The sequence below is a fragment of the Myotis brandtii genome, unplaced genomic scaffold, assembly GCF_000412655.1.
Source record: "Myotis brandtii unplaced genomic scaffold, ASM41265v1 scaffold137, whole genome shotgun sequence".
NCBI lineage: Eukaryota > Metazoa > Chordata > Mammalia > Chiroptera > Vespertilionidae > Myotis > Myotis brandtii.
In genome coordinates, this window is record NW_005354874.1 from 1,331,188 (window position 1) to 1,347,094 (window position 15,907).

The following is a 15,907-nucleotide window of genomic DNA, read 5'->3' on the forward strand; positions in this document are numbered from 1 at the left end:
AAATATTGCTGGAGCCTCTTAATAATTTTAACGGAGTGTGGTGCAAGGATATTTATTTTGTGTGGGGGAAAGTGTGTGTGTGTGTGGGGGGGGATTGCCTTTTTAATCACGGCTCATATTTTCTTCCCAGTGGAATTAGCTCCACTTTGGATTTGGTATGAGTCTGCTGGGAGCTTAAGGGTTTTAAGATAGAATAGGGCCCAAGGTATCAGTTTAGAAAACAGGGGGGCGCCTTTATCCATCCAGGGCCACCTCTGTCAACACTTTCTGACTGGAGGAAGGACAGATGACCATGGGGAAAGTGGAAGGCAAAGGGAGGCAGTGGACACCACCAGGCCCCTCCTCCCCTTACAGGGAGCTCAGAAGTGGACCTGTTGGATACCAATGCTGTCTCCTGCCCATGAGGGCCAATGTCTTGGTTCTTGGAAAGGTCTGTTATTGAACTCCAGAAACATAAATCAGATTTTTAAAAAATATATATTTTATTGATTTTTTACCGAGAGGAGGGGAGAGGAACAGAGTTAGAAACACCGATGAGAGAGAAACATCGATCAGCTGCCTCCTACACACTCCCTACTGGGGATGTGCTCCAACCAAGGTACATGCCCTTGATTGGAATCGAACCTGGGACCCTTCAGTCCACAGGTCAATGCTCTATCCACTGAGCCAAACCAGTTAGGGCAACATAAATCAGATTTAATGGCTCCTCTGCTTAAGAACCTTTGCTGGCTTTCCACTTTTCTTGGGATCAAGTCAAGCCTTTTCCAGATCTGGCCTATGCACATCTCTCTAAGAGCTTCCCCCACCACTCACCCCCTTGCCGCAGACACACAGGCCTCATTTCTAAGCCTTGGGCATGCCAAGCCCTTTCCCACCTCCAAGACTCTTTTATGTGATGAGTCTTTTGCCTGAAACCCTCTTCTAGTCTGTCCCTTGTCCAATCCAGGTGTCTGTTCAATGTTTATCTTGCCTCGTGCTCTCTGCCTGTTATGTGGAGGAAGAAGTGAGAGTGAGCAGCAAGGAGCCAAGGGAAGGGGTGTTAATGGGCACGTTATCACTCTGAAGACCTATTTGGAGACTATCACAAGTACTGAAGGAAGCAAATGGGGGTATTTTCCCACCCACTCCTGTGTGAGCATGGGTGGAGGCAGCTCCCAGGGCTTCCAACCCTGCATGCAGGCGGGAGGCACTCCTGTGACCAAAGAGCACCTGCAAGCAGATGCAAGTGATCCAAGTGGACAGTCCTTGTCATCTGTTACCGCTGCCAAGGCAATATGGGACACGGGTGGTGTCTGTTACGATTTTGTAACCCCGAGGAGACAAAATATGTGGCCAGAGGCCCTGGAATATGGCCAGTCTGGAACGTGGGCCTGTTGGATTCAAGCTTGAGTCCCTGCTCGGGCTCACTGTGCACACATGGGTGTCACCTCCCTTCTCTGGAGCTCAATTTCTTTGACTGTAAAATGGGAATTTTGATCGTAACTATGTTTAAAGTGTGGCATATGGCTCACAGGTGGTACCGAGGTAAGCTTTGGTAACAAATAGAAGGATATGTTTTAATTTTAAGGGTGGCACATTTTTATTAGACAGGTAACTCTAACTGATAAAACAAATGCCTCTGAATTCTGAGTAGCCTAACACAGTGAGCATTGATTTCTCACAGGTGGACAGATCAGTGCTGGTTGGGGAGTAGGAATCAGCTAACAACACTTAACAACAATCCCCCTAAAACTCAGTGGCTTTGAACAATAAAATTTCCAGGAAAGTGACCTGAATTGCTTACCCACATGCAATCCACCACAGGTTCCCTCAAAGACATTCAAGGGAGAAATGAGAGACTCGGGAGAGAAAAAGACATGAGAATAAAATTCACACCCTATATACACAATTTTATTCATTACCAAAATTTACTCTGATACCAGTTTCTCTGATAATGAAGTCTCTTCCTACAGTTAATTGAGTAATGAACACTGAAAATATGGAGAAACAAATTAGTATTATGTGTCACCATCATAAAGGACATTAGTGAATAAGTTTCTCAAAGTCTCATTATGAGCCTGAATAAGGTCGTAAATTGACAAAACCTATAATCTGGTGATGACAATGATTTTGAACAGCACACAATAGGATTGCAACATAAGATAAGCAATGCAGAACGGTGTTTGTTTTTTTAACCTGTTAGAGGAAAGCAAGGTTGAAACTGAATTAACAAAGTTGAAATATAAATTTTTTCTGCTGTTTAAAATACAGATATTCCTTCCCTTTTCACCCTTACAACCTGCACTGTAGTCATTATGGAAGGTTGCAAAGCCACTCACAATTTCCTGCTCTTCCCTTTATCTATACCAGCGGTTCTCAACCTGTGGGTCGCGACCCCGTTGGCAGTCGAACGACCCTTTCACAGGGGTCGCCTAAGACCATCCTGCATATCAGATATTTACATTACGATTCATAACAGTAGCAACATTACAGTTATGAAGTAGCAATGAAAATAATTTTATGGTTGGGTCACACCATGAGGAACTGTATTTAAAGGGCCAGAAGGTTGAGAACCACTGCTCTATACCTTCTGCAATGTGCCTTTTCAGACACATTGCTCACATTTTGAGTCTGGACCAGTCTTATGACACTTTAGACAACAGAATGCAGCAAAAGTGATATTGTACCTGTTCTAAGCATAGGCTCAAGAGCCTTACGGGTCTCATTCTCTTTTGGACCCTGCCACCATTATGAGAACAAGTTCAAGCTATCCTGCTGGAGAATAAGACACCAGATGGAAAAGAGCTAAGGCCAAACACCTGCCACCTGACCACAGATGCATGAGTAAGAACAGCCTAGGTGAGTAAAGCCACCCAAACCACCTCATAGACTTGTGAGAAATAATAAGTTTAAATAGTTTTATGACAATGAGTTTTAGGGTTGTTTGTTATGCAGCAGTCGTTACTAATATAGATGGAGTGTATTCACCCTGGTCTTCCCTGTCCCTAATGCACTGATGTTGGGCTTAATTATGGTGCTTTGGCCAATGGGATGTAAGTGGATGTGACATAGTTGAAGCTTTAAATGTGCCTGTATGGTCCGTATAGGCCAAGTTTGAGGGTTCGATCCCCAGTCAGGGCACATATAAGAAGCAACCAATGAATACATAAATAGGTGGAACAACAAATGTGCCTGTGTGGTTGGGCAGGCCTTTTGGAGTTTTCATTCTCCACACATTATTGTTCTGTTAGCTTCAGTCTTTGAATGCAGACATGGAAACAAACTTGAAACTGACTATAATTCATCCTGGACCAGCCAAGGTCAGTCAAACCACAGCTGATTTGCAGATTTATGAGTATGAATAAAGATCTTTGTTATTGTAATCCACTGACATTTTGGTGTTTTGTTAAGCAACACTTTCATAGCAGAAATGTACTATGGGATGCACATTGTCTTACTTTGTAAACTAGCAACATCCTTGAATAAGTAAAACAATTGTTTATTAATTGTATCATAATTGATTTTTACTAGAAAATTTTACAAGATAAAGAATTCTATTGTGAACTCTTTTTGTAAACAACATCTTTAATTACATTCACTTTTGAATTGAGATTTTATATATTCAACCCTGTTGAAACATAAGAAATCCAAAGAAGAGTAAAAAAGTTCTAGTCCTGACTCCCCATTGACTTATTATCTTTTGACAAATCTAAACACTAAGCATTATCTGATAAATTCTGCCCTTTAGCTTATGTGATAACAGAAATAGAGATCTGTGACAGAAAAAAATAGATCATAGACTTTTAGAAAAAAACATGTTACCTAATTCAATATAGCATTTTTAGGATGTATGGGATTATACTAAGGAATTCATAAGAAATATAATCAAAACCTATGTTCAAAGATGTATCACAGAGTACTTTTATTCCCATTTTTGTTTATTGAGGTACAACTTACAGAAAGTACATAAGTCTTACATGAAGTGTGCAGCTCAATTAGTTCTTACATATATATGGACCAGAACACAGTTCAAAATATAGAACGCTTCTAGTACTCTGAAGGTTTCCTTGGGCTCCATCCCAGTCTACTCCCCTCCCAAGATCTTTCATCACCTTAGATTAGTTGTGCTTATTACTTTAAATGGAATGATACAGAATGTATTCTTTTGTATCTACTTTGTTTAAAAATATTTTTATTGATTTCAGAGAGGAAGGGAGAGGGAGAGAAAGATATAAACATCAATGATGAGAGAGAATCATTGATTGGCTGCCTCCTGCACACCCCACACTGGGGATCGAGCTCATAACCCAGGCATGTGCCCTGACCAGAAATCCAACTATGACCTCCTGGTTCATAGGTTGATGCTCAACCACTGAGCCATGCCAGCCGGGCTATATCTACTTTTTATAGTAAACATTATATCTGTGAGAATCATCCATATTGTTACATGCAGCACCCAGTCATTAGTTCTTTCCCATTGATGATTAATATTCTATTGTATAGATACATCAAAATGTGTTTATCTATTCTAAAACTGATACACATTCAGATTGTGTCCAGCTGTAGACTATTAAGAATAAAGCTGCTATGAATATTCTTACACGTGTCTTTTTGTTGATATAAGTGCTCATTTTGTTGGGTATACCTCTGTTAATGTTATTTTAATTAAGGAAACTTTGTACAATGTATGTGTTCAAAAATAGAGGTTAGGCTAAGTACATTATGATATATTTATACAAGTTCATATGCTGTAACCATTAAAAGTTTTCTCTTAGAAGATTTTTAATCACCATATGCAATATGGTTTCTATTATGTCCCCAAATTATGTAAAAACGTAGGCATGTGAACTATGTATTTGTGTGTGTGTGTGTTTGGTGTGTGCTTGTGTGTATATAAACTAAAAAGAATTATACAAAAGGGTAACAGTGATCATCTTTAGGTGATAAATTTGTGCATAATTGCAATTTACTTCTTTTATAATTTTCCATATTTTCAAAAGTGAAAACATAATACATTAATCACAAAAGTGCTTGATAAAAAATATAAAAAGCCACAACAGGTATCTTCTATTCATTAGTGAAATCTTATATTATAAACCACATTTTTGCAATGCTTCCTTTTATTTGTAATATTTTCTTATTCTAAACGATATACAAAATCTTACCCCTCACCATACCATGAGTCAGAACCGATATGGTCAGGCCAAATAGATACCCATCTATGTGGCTCTGCCTGGACCATTCCATAACTCCAGTTTCTGCTTAATATTATTACCCAGTTATACAATATAAAGGAAAAGTAACCATTCTAAAACAAGGAGAGAAGGAAGCACTAGCCGGTTTGGCTCAGTGGATAGAGCATCGACCTGAGGACTGAAGGGCCCCAGGTTCAATTCCAGGTCAAGGGCATGTACCTCATTTGCACCTTGATCCCTGGCCCCAATTGGGCACATGCAGGAGGCAACCAATTGATGTATCTCACATCAATGTTTCTCTCTCTCTGCCTCTCCTCCTCTCCCCTTCCCTTCCACTTTCTCTAAAAATCAATGGGAAAATATTCTCGGGTGAGGATTAATAAAAAAAGAGAGAAGGAAGGAAGAGCAAAGAAAAAGGCAACATCTGAGTGTTTGAGATAACTGAAATAAAATCATTACAAATAAAGTGACCTGGAAATAAAATAGCATGGTGTATCTGAGGATTATGTTGCAGAAATGAACCGTTTTATAATGACACTAGAGGCCTGGTGCACAAAAATTCGTGCACTTGGGGGGGGGTCCCTCGCCCAGCCTGCATCCTCTTGCAGTCTGGGAGCCCTCAAGGGATGTCCACCTTCCAGCTTAGGCCCATTACCTGGGGGATTGGGCCTAACCTAGCAGCCAGACATCCCTCTGGCAGCCCAGGAGTCCATGGGGGATGTCCACCTGCCAGCTTAGGCCCACTCCCTGGGGGCCTAAACTGTCAGTCAAACATCCTTAGTGCTGCTGAGGAGGGGGGAGAGGCTCCCACCACTGCCACTGTGCTTGCAGTCGTCAGCCCGGCTTGTGCCTAAGCAGAGCTCCCCATGTGGGAGTGCACTGACCACCAGGGGGCAGTTCCTGCATTGAGCGTCTGCCTCCTGGTGGTCAGTGTGCATCATAGTGACTAGTCATTCCCTGTTGTTCTGCCGTTAGGGTCAATTTGCATATTACCCTTTTATTATATAGGATATAGCTTTACTATTATAAAATACTAGATGCCCAGTGTATGAATTCGTGCACAGGTAGGGTCCAGCCTGACCATCCCAATGGGGGCTCATAGGGCCCGGCTGGCAGGAGGGAGGGGCTGTGGGCAGTTGGCCAGCCGGCCCCACCGCTGATCGGGATGTTGGGGGCCAGGCCGGCCGGGGCGGGGGGGCGGGAGCAATTGGGGCCGGATCAGGCTGGGTTGGCTGTTGCAGTGCATGTCATAGCCACCGGTCATTCCGGTCTTTCTGGTCGTTCTGCTGTTCAGGTCACTGGGCTTTTATATATATAGAAAACTTCCCAATTACTGTTTAGCTTATAATAAATGTTATTTTACATGCTATGTTCTAAGAACGTAACTGTTGTTTTAATCCGCATAATCTTTGTAACCTCAATTAAGTTTATATTCTCATATAATTTGATACAAATGGTCATTTGAAGAATCTCAACCAAAGTCAAAATCCACTTAGGAAAGAATCTGAGAAATAGAAAATCCTGCAGTGCCAACTATTTCCTTTTAGACTCTAAACTCTAAAATTTAGAGTTTCTCTGGTCCAGGGGTCAGCAAACTATGGCCCCCAGGCCACACCTAGCACACCATCTCTTTTTGTATGGACTCTGAGCTAAAATACACTTATACTGTAAATGCTTATTATATACATGATGGCCTTAATGTTTCTTCTTGTCCTACAAACCTGAAGATTACTCTCCAGCCCTGATAGAAAAAATGTGTTGGCCCATGCTCTGATCCAATTATGACATTATATACTTTTGTTCACATATTGATGAAAATGAGTGATGTTTTGGCAGAGGTGATTCAATGTGCAAAAAGAATTGAGCATTTAGCATACCCATTTTAGTTTCCTCCTAAACACATGAGAATTCTATATTTTCCAATCATTCCTACAGTTGGCTGGAGCCTTGTGACTGAGCTCCAGTTCATAGCATGTGGTCTGGCCTTACAGCTTCCTGAGCAAGCCTCCATATACTCTTCTCCCTTCCCTTGTCTGCTGGAAGAAGGTTCTAGAAAATGCATATCCAATAAATAAAAGAATCCTGCACCCCTTAATCAAAGGAAGACTTCCCTTTGAAGACCAAAATATTCAAATTTTCAAGAAATACATTTTTATTGTGTTAAGCCATTGAACTTTCTGGGACCATTTGTTATGGCAGCCAAAATTACTTTCCCTGACTAATACATATATAAAAATATTTTTCAATACCATTGTGCTTCATATTACCATCACATGTTATTTACTCATATACAACAGCAAACAAAGTATAAGAAAAGTTCATCCTTCAATCTTTGTGAGTAACCAAAACATCCCATTGAAGTACAGTATTTTTGGCATTCATATTCCCAACCAATAAAATCTTTATTCCAAAACACTGCTTTTTGTTTGCTGCTTATGCATAAAATTGAACTATGATTTCAGAACTAAGTTAGACACCAGGAAATAAAGGAAAATCCTGCCCTTTGTAAAATAACAACCACCCAGATTTGAGCTCCAAGGATATGTAAACAGTTCTTTCATGCTTATTCCTTCACAAGGCCATTTCTCATGTAACTTTCATCATCCTGTTTAGAGTTTACCAAGTGAGAATCTTCAGATTTCAGTTTAGACACATCTGGCTCACAAATGAGGTACTCCACCCCCAATCATTGTGAAATCCTGCCACAAGCATTGGTGACGAGATCTTGTGTTTATTAGTAAAGATGTGAGAACCAGTCAGTCACAAAACTCTTTTGAGTGGAGACATCTCTGGTGCCGCACTTTAAGTTGTCAGTTCGATGTTTTTCTGCTGAGGAACTGCTGTCATTAAATTCACTTCTGTATGCAAGTTTACCAGCTTTCTCTTTCTTTCAGACACAACCTCACCTGGAGCTGTTGAAAAGATTATTTTAACTGCTCTTTAGTTGTGAGAAAAGAGTTAATATTTCTAATCTGTTGGAGTTTTTTCTTCATTTGACTGAGCTTTTTAAATGTTCTTACATATATTTAGATTATTTGCATTAAAAATGCATCATAAAGCTAATGTTTTACTATGTTTAAATCATTGAAGAAAATTGTGATTAACAACAAATTTGTTTCTCCTTTTTACACCGAGCCCAGCTTTCTAACAACAACAACAACAAAAAGAAACATTAAGAATGAATTAATAATGACTTTCTCTGAGAGCAAATAAAAAATAACTGATTCATAGATGAAAGTCACCCTCTAATACAGTCATAGCCCACTGTCCAGAGGGGACTGGACAAGATTGACAACTTAGAATAAAGTAGAGTAGATTCCCAGAAATTAGGTGAAGTCATGTTTCCTTTCTTTCCACAAAAGAAAAATATAACATACCAACACATTTTCCATGAAGAACTCTTCCCACTTAACCTCATAAAAGTGACTCAAGACTCTGCACCTTAAAAGAGAGTTCCCGACAACTGGGCAAAGTGGCATCATGGACCTGTGAATGAAGCGATGCATTGAGAACACAACATTATCCAGGTAGTATCCTGCCCCACATTAATCCTGGGAAAGCAATCATGCAAGTATAAACTGATGGCATTCTGTAACATCAACTGGCCTAGACTTAAAAAAAAAATGTTGCCCTAACTGGTTTGGCTCAGTGGATAGAGCGTCGGCCTGCAGACTCAAGGGTCCCAGGTTCGATTCTGGTCAAGGGCATGTACCTTGGTTGCGGGCACAACCCCAGTGGGGAGTGTGCAGGAGGCAGCTGATCGGTGTTTCTCTCTCATCTCATCAATGTTTCTAACTCTCTATCCCTCTCCCTTCCTCTCTGTGAAAAATCAATAAAATATATTTTTAAAAAAATGTTAATGACACCAGACACCAAAAGTAAAATGTGGGGAGAAGATAGGGACTGATCAAGACAGACATAAAGAAACATGACAATGACAGTTAAGTGCAATAAGTAAAGTGGTCAAAAGGTATAAACTTCCAGTTAAAAGATAAATAAATTGTGGGGACATAATATACGGCATGGTGACCATGTAATACAACCTTCCCCCAAAGGAGGTTGTATTATATAACTATTTTATGGTGATGGGTGCTAACTGGACTTATTACGGTGATCATTTTGCAATATATGAAAATGTTGGCTTGGCTCAGTGGATAGAGTGTAGGCTTGTGGATTGAGGGGTCCTGGGTTCGATTCTGGTCAAGGCCACATGCCTGGGTTGTGGGCTCGGTCCCCAGTGGAGGGCGTGCAGGAGGCAGCCAACCAATGATTCTCTCTCATTATTGATGTTTCTATCTCTCTCTCCCTCTCCCTTCCTCTCTGAAATCAATAGGAATATATTTTAAAAATAAATAAATAAATAAATAAATTTTGAATCATTTACCTAAACCTAATATACCTAATATATCTAAAACTAATCCAATAATTGAATTATATCTCAATTTTTAAAATACAATAAGTAATTCTCACCTGAATCCTGGATAGAAAACCAAACAGTTGTAAATGATATTGCAGGGATGATTAGAACATTTTGGGTATGCTTTGTAAATTAGATATTATTGTATCAATGTCAAATGTCCTGAGCATGGTAACTAATTATATTGTGATGATGTAGGAGAAGCTATTTATTCTTAGAAGAAATATGCTGAAGTAGTTGGGGTGAAAGGGAGAATGATCAGTTTTTACTGTATGACAAACCCCACACAACAGCAACCATTTATGTAGCTAATCATGCTATTCAGGCTGAGCTCACCGGATGGGTGGTTTCTGTGAGATCCCCACTGGGTTTCCTTCAGCAGCAGGTCAGCTGGCTGGATCTGCTTCTAGACATAGGCTGGTTCTTGGCTGCAGTTGACTGGGACCCTGTCTCTTTCCCTCCAGCAGGGAAGCCCTGGCTTATTCATATGAAAGTGGCAAAGTTTTGAGAAAGAGAGAGAGAGAGAGAGAGAGAGAGAGAGAGAGAGAGAGCATGCAAGGCTGCTTGAGGATGCCCCACATTGTGGTGGGAGAAGCTGCAAAGTCAGGTGGCAAAGGGCCTGATTCAATGAAGGAAAAACTGGCTATTTGTACAATTCACCCCAGTGATGTATGGGTGTTCATTCGATTATACTTGCACCCTTTCTGTTACTTTGAATGTTTTCAAAATAAAAAGTTGTGGAGAGGGATAGAAGACAACACAAGAAGCCAGATACAAAAGAGATATATGTACTAGAAAACTTAAATTATATAGTTTTTTCTAAAGTCAAATCCTTCATATGGTGATAAAAGCCATCACATTGGTTACATTTGGGTAATTAGCTTCTGGGTGCTGGTTACATATGATTTCTTTGAGTAGTAAAAATTGCTTTGAGTTATAAACTTAGGACATGTATTCTTTCCCATATATAAGTCATACTTTAATTTTTGAAAGTTTACCTTGAAAAATAGAAAGAGCATTGGTTTTGGAGCTAGGGAGCCTGATGCTGTCACTAAGTCCCTCTGCAATACTGAAAATGTCTACTTAATTCCCTGGGCCTCCGTTTCCTCATCTGTAAAGGGAAGCTGGGTGAGCTCTATGGGCCCCTTCCAACTCTGAGATTCAATTCTGACTGAACAATGTGCTCTCTTCCTGCCTAGAAATTACTTTTCAGAGTTTTAAAAGGACCTACATGATGTATATTGTATAACATATAATCTTATCATGATGAAGCATTTTCCTCCTCCAGCAATAACTATCCCTGAGATTTTGCTTTCCAGAATTTGCACAAAAATAAGTATAGCAATGCAAAAGCAAAAGAGTGGCCTCTGAAACAGATGAGGTCTTCAAAGGCCAGCTATTTGCCGAATAGGTCAGGTGACTAGCAGGACATCCTATTTTAATATCACACTGGGAATGCAGTAAAGGACCCTGCCACATAAGGAGGAACTGTCACGAACCTTTTCAAAAAGCCAGTCCTGTTACCCTGCCCCTCCAGCCAATGCCTGGGAAGGACATCCCTCACTCCAGAATAAAGGTTTTTCACCTCTTCGGATCATACACGCAGTGGTCTCTTGGGTTCTTTGTACATTTAGGGGCTTTTAGGGCGAAGCGAAGAGCCACAGGCATCCCCTCTATCTTCACACGTGTTGTGTGTGAGTTAGAGCACCAGGAAGCGATGGTCCAGGTGTCCCACAAGCCTCGCTGTGGCTGCAGGGGTTGGAGCCCCTGGGAGCGCCTTTGAGCCTCCCGCGTGGTGATTTTCTCACTTCTGAGCACTGTGAGCACTTCATAGTTCAAAGGACTCTAATGGAACAACACTTCAGGCTTTTTGTTTGTTTGTATTCCCCCCTCCCCACCCCCAGGGCTTAGAGTTTACTTCTAAGACTCCTTTCAGCAGTTTTCTAGAAGTGGCATCCATTGATCAAATATTTATGAAGCATGTACTATGTGAATTCAGAAATGAATGAGACAGACACGCTCCCTGTCCTCATGCGCACAATACGGAGTTCCTCATCCGATAGCGGAAAGAATTGGACCTACTCACCTTGTCCTACTGTGGGAGTAATATTTGAACTTCGCAACAACCCTAGAGTAGACATTCTTAGCTCCAAGTTAGAGGTGAGGAAACAGACTCAAAGAGGTCAAACAACTTGCCCAAGAGGTTCCATGGCTAGTAAGTAGACTCCATCCAACCCCACTTTGCAGTAATTCCTTCATATATGGCATCTGAGACAAGGTGGTGGCTTGTGTCCGTTTGTTAGAACAGGGATTGGCAAACTGAGTCATGTGGTCCAGCTGCCTGTCTGTGGACACAGTTTTATTAAAACACAGCCACACCCATTTGCTGACGTATTTTCTTTGACTGCTTTCCCACTGCAGCAGCAACAGTGGGGTTGAGCAGTTGGACAGTGACCTCAAAGCCCACCGAGACAAAAAGCTTTGCTATCAGGCACTCTAAAGAAAAGATTTGCCAGCCGTCCCTCGCAGAACATTACCAGCTTCTATCTGAGAGTAATGTAAGCTCCTGTCACAAACCTTAAAACCTTGGTCGCTTAACACAAATTTTTTTAAAAGTTTATTTCTCAATCACACAATAGCCCAGCCAGGGTGTTCTGGGCAGAGGCAGGGCTGGGGTAAGGGCTCTGCTCCTGGGAGCCAGGCTGATCATTGATCTAAGGCCACCCTGGGCAGAAGCATCCAGCCAGCAGACAAGGTGAAAAGAGAGAGGTCGTGCACAGGACACTTTTATGGGCTAGATACGGAAAGGACACACATCACTTCCACCCACATTCTAGTGGCCAGAACTCAGTCACATGGCTTTATCTAAATGGACAGGATATTGGCAAATATAGTTTATCAATATGTCCAGGAAGAAGAGAAAACAAGTTTTGGTGAACACATAACAGCCTCCACCATAATCCCTAACTGCTAATCATTTTACACCCAGAAAAAAAGTGTCTAGTTTTGACTTCTCCAATCTGTTTTACAGCTCACATACAGTAGGCATGTGTTTAATTTAAAAACATATTTATGTGTTTAAATTTGTTTTCATTGAACTGGGGTAAGTTCACCCTTACCTTTTTGAGATACAAGTGAAATTATATGATGTCATGGAATTGCTTCAAAATAATCTCAGAGGGAGGAAGTGTATGATAATATAGATGAGATAAGATTGGCCTTGAGTTTTGTTGAAGCTGGGTTATGGGTCTGTAATAATTCATTACATTATTCTCTTTACTTTTGTATATATTTAAAAGTATAATACATAGAATAAAAAGTTGTATTTTAAAGATTGCACTAACCCTACTCTTTGCTGCCCTGCAACTGATTTTAGTAAAAAAATGTAAAAACAATAAAATCCTTGCTATAAGGTTCTCTTCAATGATATTTACTACAGGTGTTGTGGTGTGTTATTTTTTTTTTTACTGTCTCCAAATATTCCAGTCAAATAGCTTGTCTGCAAGATAAAGGGGCCAATGATCAATAATAAAAGACAAAATCTATGAGGGAATAGTACAGTCAAATGACAGAAGAGTTAATATCCATAGGTCAGCCACTTATAGTAGAAACACTCTCAAGAGAATTCCTTCACCAAGTAGGGTCTAAATAAAGACCATAGTCATTACATTCATTAAACAAACACTGATTGGGCAATTACTAGATGGAAGGCCTTGTGCTCAGGTCTAGAAATATGTTACTGATAAGGCAGGTGTCCCTGCGTGAAGAATGTGCTACTTGTCAGGACTGGTGATACTAGCTGCTAAAGCAAACATCCCCAAATCACAGTGCCTTGAACAACAAAGTTTTATTTCTCACCATGCAAGGGAAATGAAGGCATTCTGGTCCAGTCATCCTCTTTTGAATCGTAGCTCAGAGAATAGGGCTCCTTTTACCTCAGAGTCCTTCGCCATGTAGAAAGGAAAGAGAAAGCTGTATATAGATAGTCACTTGGGATGTTTCATGGCCAGATGTAGAAGAAGGACCAGAATTCTTGACCATCTCACCTCACGTATTGCTGACAAAAATGTTTATTTACCTGTGAACCTGGGAAGAAGAAAATTGGATACTGGAGGAGTGGAGGGTGGGGTGTGGGTGGGAGATATGCTCTGAAATGTCCCACCAGAACGGTGATCCCAGTCCAGTGGGAACATGGACATACAATCAGACTTCTTACTAGGAAGTAAGATCAACAATAAAGACATAAGGACGGTGCTGGTGGAATGCTGAAGGAGGTAGGATCTTTAGGACTTTCATCAGCTATTGGTAACATTTCATACAATACTTAAAACTTAATTTATTTAGGCTTTGAAACTTGTCATTCTTTTTCCCCAAAAATGGAAAGCCCGTGCTCCCCATCTCCTCAAAAGCAGAGCCCTGCTGGCAGCCTCGTTTGACAGCTCAGTCACAGAGCACGGGCATTTACAGATACTAGTTATGGGTGCTTACTAAAACATAAACTCACCTGGAATTTGGATCTCACAGCGTGAAAGGGTTTTAAGAGCAGTCACTCATGCATTTGTTCAACATTTTATAAAGACTTCTGTCCCCAAAAATCAATTTACAATTTTTACAACATCTTACAAAGACTTTGATCTCCCACTCTCCCTCAACAAATTTACAAGAATTTACACTGGGAGGATTTCTTTCCAGAGTTTTTTTTTTTTAAGTTATTTTTCCTTAGGATCCAAAAATGTTAACTTGAGATGAGAGGAGAGGCAGTTGAGGCTCACATGTGGGGACTGTGTGTGATGAAAACGCAGGACACAGCAGTGCCTGGATTCTAATTTAGAACAGCCTGCCTCGGGCAATAGGAAAGTCATTTGTCCCTGTGCGCCACTTCACAATCTGGCACTCAGGGGTTAGAGCCAGCCTTAACTCTGCCTAGTTTGCCATCTTAATTTATATATTCCATCCATGCCCCACCCCCTCTAAGTGATTCTAATTAAAAAACACACTGGAGGATCCTGGAGGGATCTGAAAGCGGCTGGGATCCTCTCTTTGATCTCCCATCTGAACCACGGACAGTCTATTTCAAATTATCCCCCAGCGCTCTAGTTGACAATTATTGGCATTTTAGAGCCTGGAGAGTTCAATAAGTTGCCTCGCAGGACTGGCTGCCTGAAAATCCAAAGCAAGCACTGCCTCCAAATATCCCTCCTCCCTCCTACAAAAAAAAAAAAAAAAAAAGTTTCAAATTATCCCCCAGCACTCTAGTTGACAATTATTGGCATTTTAGAGCCTGGAGAGTTCAATAAGTTGCCTCGCAGGACTGGCTGCCTGAAAATCCAAAGCAAGCACTGCCTCCAAATATCCCTCCTCCCTCCTACAAAAAAAAAAAAAAAAAAAAAAAAACCAAAAAACACAAACAAATAAAAAACACTGAAAAGGAAAATAAATTTCGTGCTCAATAAGCAGCTGCCAACTTATTAATAAGATGCTAGAAACAAACAAATAAGAAACACTGAAAAGGAAAATAAATTTCGTGCTTAATAAGCAGCTGCCAACTTATTAATAAGATGCTAGAACTGGTTAGAATTTTAAAGATGATGAAGGCATCTTTAAAGTGGCAACCAGTCCTTCCTCCCCTGGACATAAATAAACCCAACCAGCACTCCATACCTTAACCATTGCTATTTAAATTCTGCAAAATACCACCGTGACTGTGGAGCTTTCCTAATGATGAAGGTGTGTCTTGTCTTAATCTGGGTAAGAGTTGGCTAAGGTGTCTTGCGTATAAAGATGTTCATAAAATCAATCAAAGTCGTTGAATTAAGAATATTTCCTTAGTTTGGAGCCCAGGGAGCAGGAGGGCGGAATCCGGGCGGAGGGGGAGAAAGTCAAGCCGGCGAGAAAGGTTTGTTTATTTATTTAATATCTGTCACCAAGGGAGAATCGGGAGGACCCATCCCAGGGGCACTGGGTGCGAGATGGGCTTGGAAACTTGCGAAAGGCTTGTGTGCGAAGCCAGGACGGAGGGCTCTGCTAGCGGAGAGGAAAGGGCTGGGCGGGCTCCGGCGCCGAGGGGGAGGAGGAAACCCGGTGGGAGGCGGGGGGAGCGCAGTATAAAAGGCACCAGGCGGACGGAGCGCCTGCCACTCCGAGCCACTTCTGGAAGGCAGGAGCCATAGCCATACCCAGAGGGAGGGAAATGCGCGGTCCCGCGGCAGTGATCTGAGCCCACCGTCGGACCCAGTTTGTTCCTGCATCGGAGGAGAGGAACCCGCGCCCTCGGCCAGACCCAAGCCCCTTCACTCGCCAGCTACCCCTGCAAGGC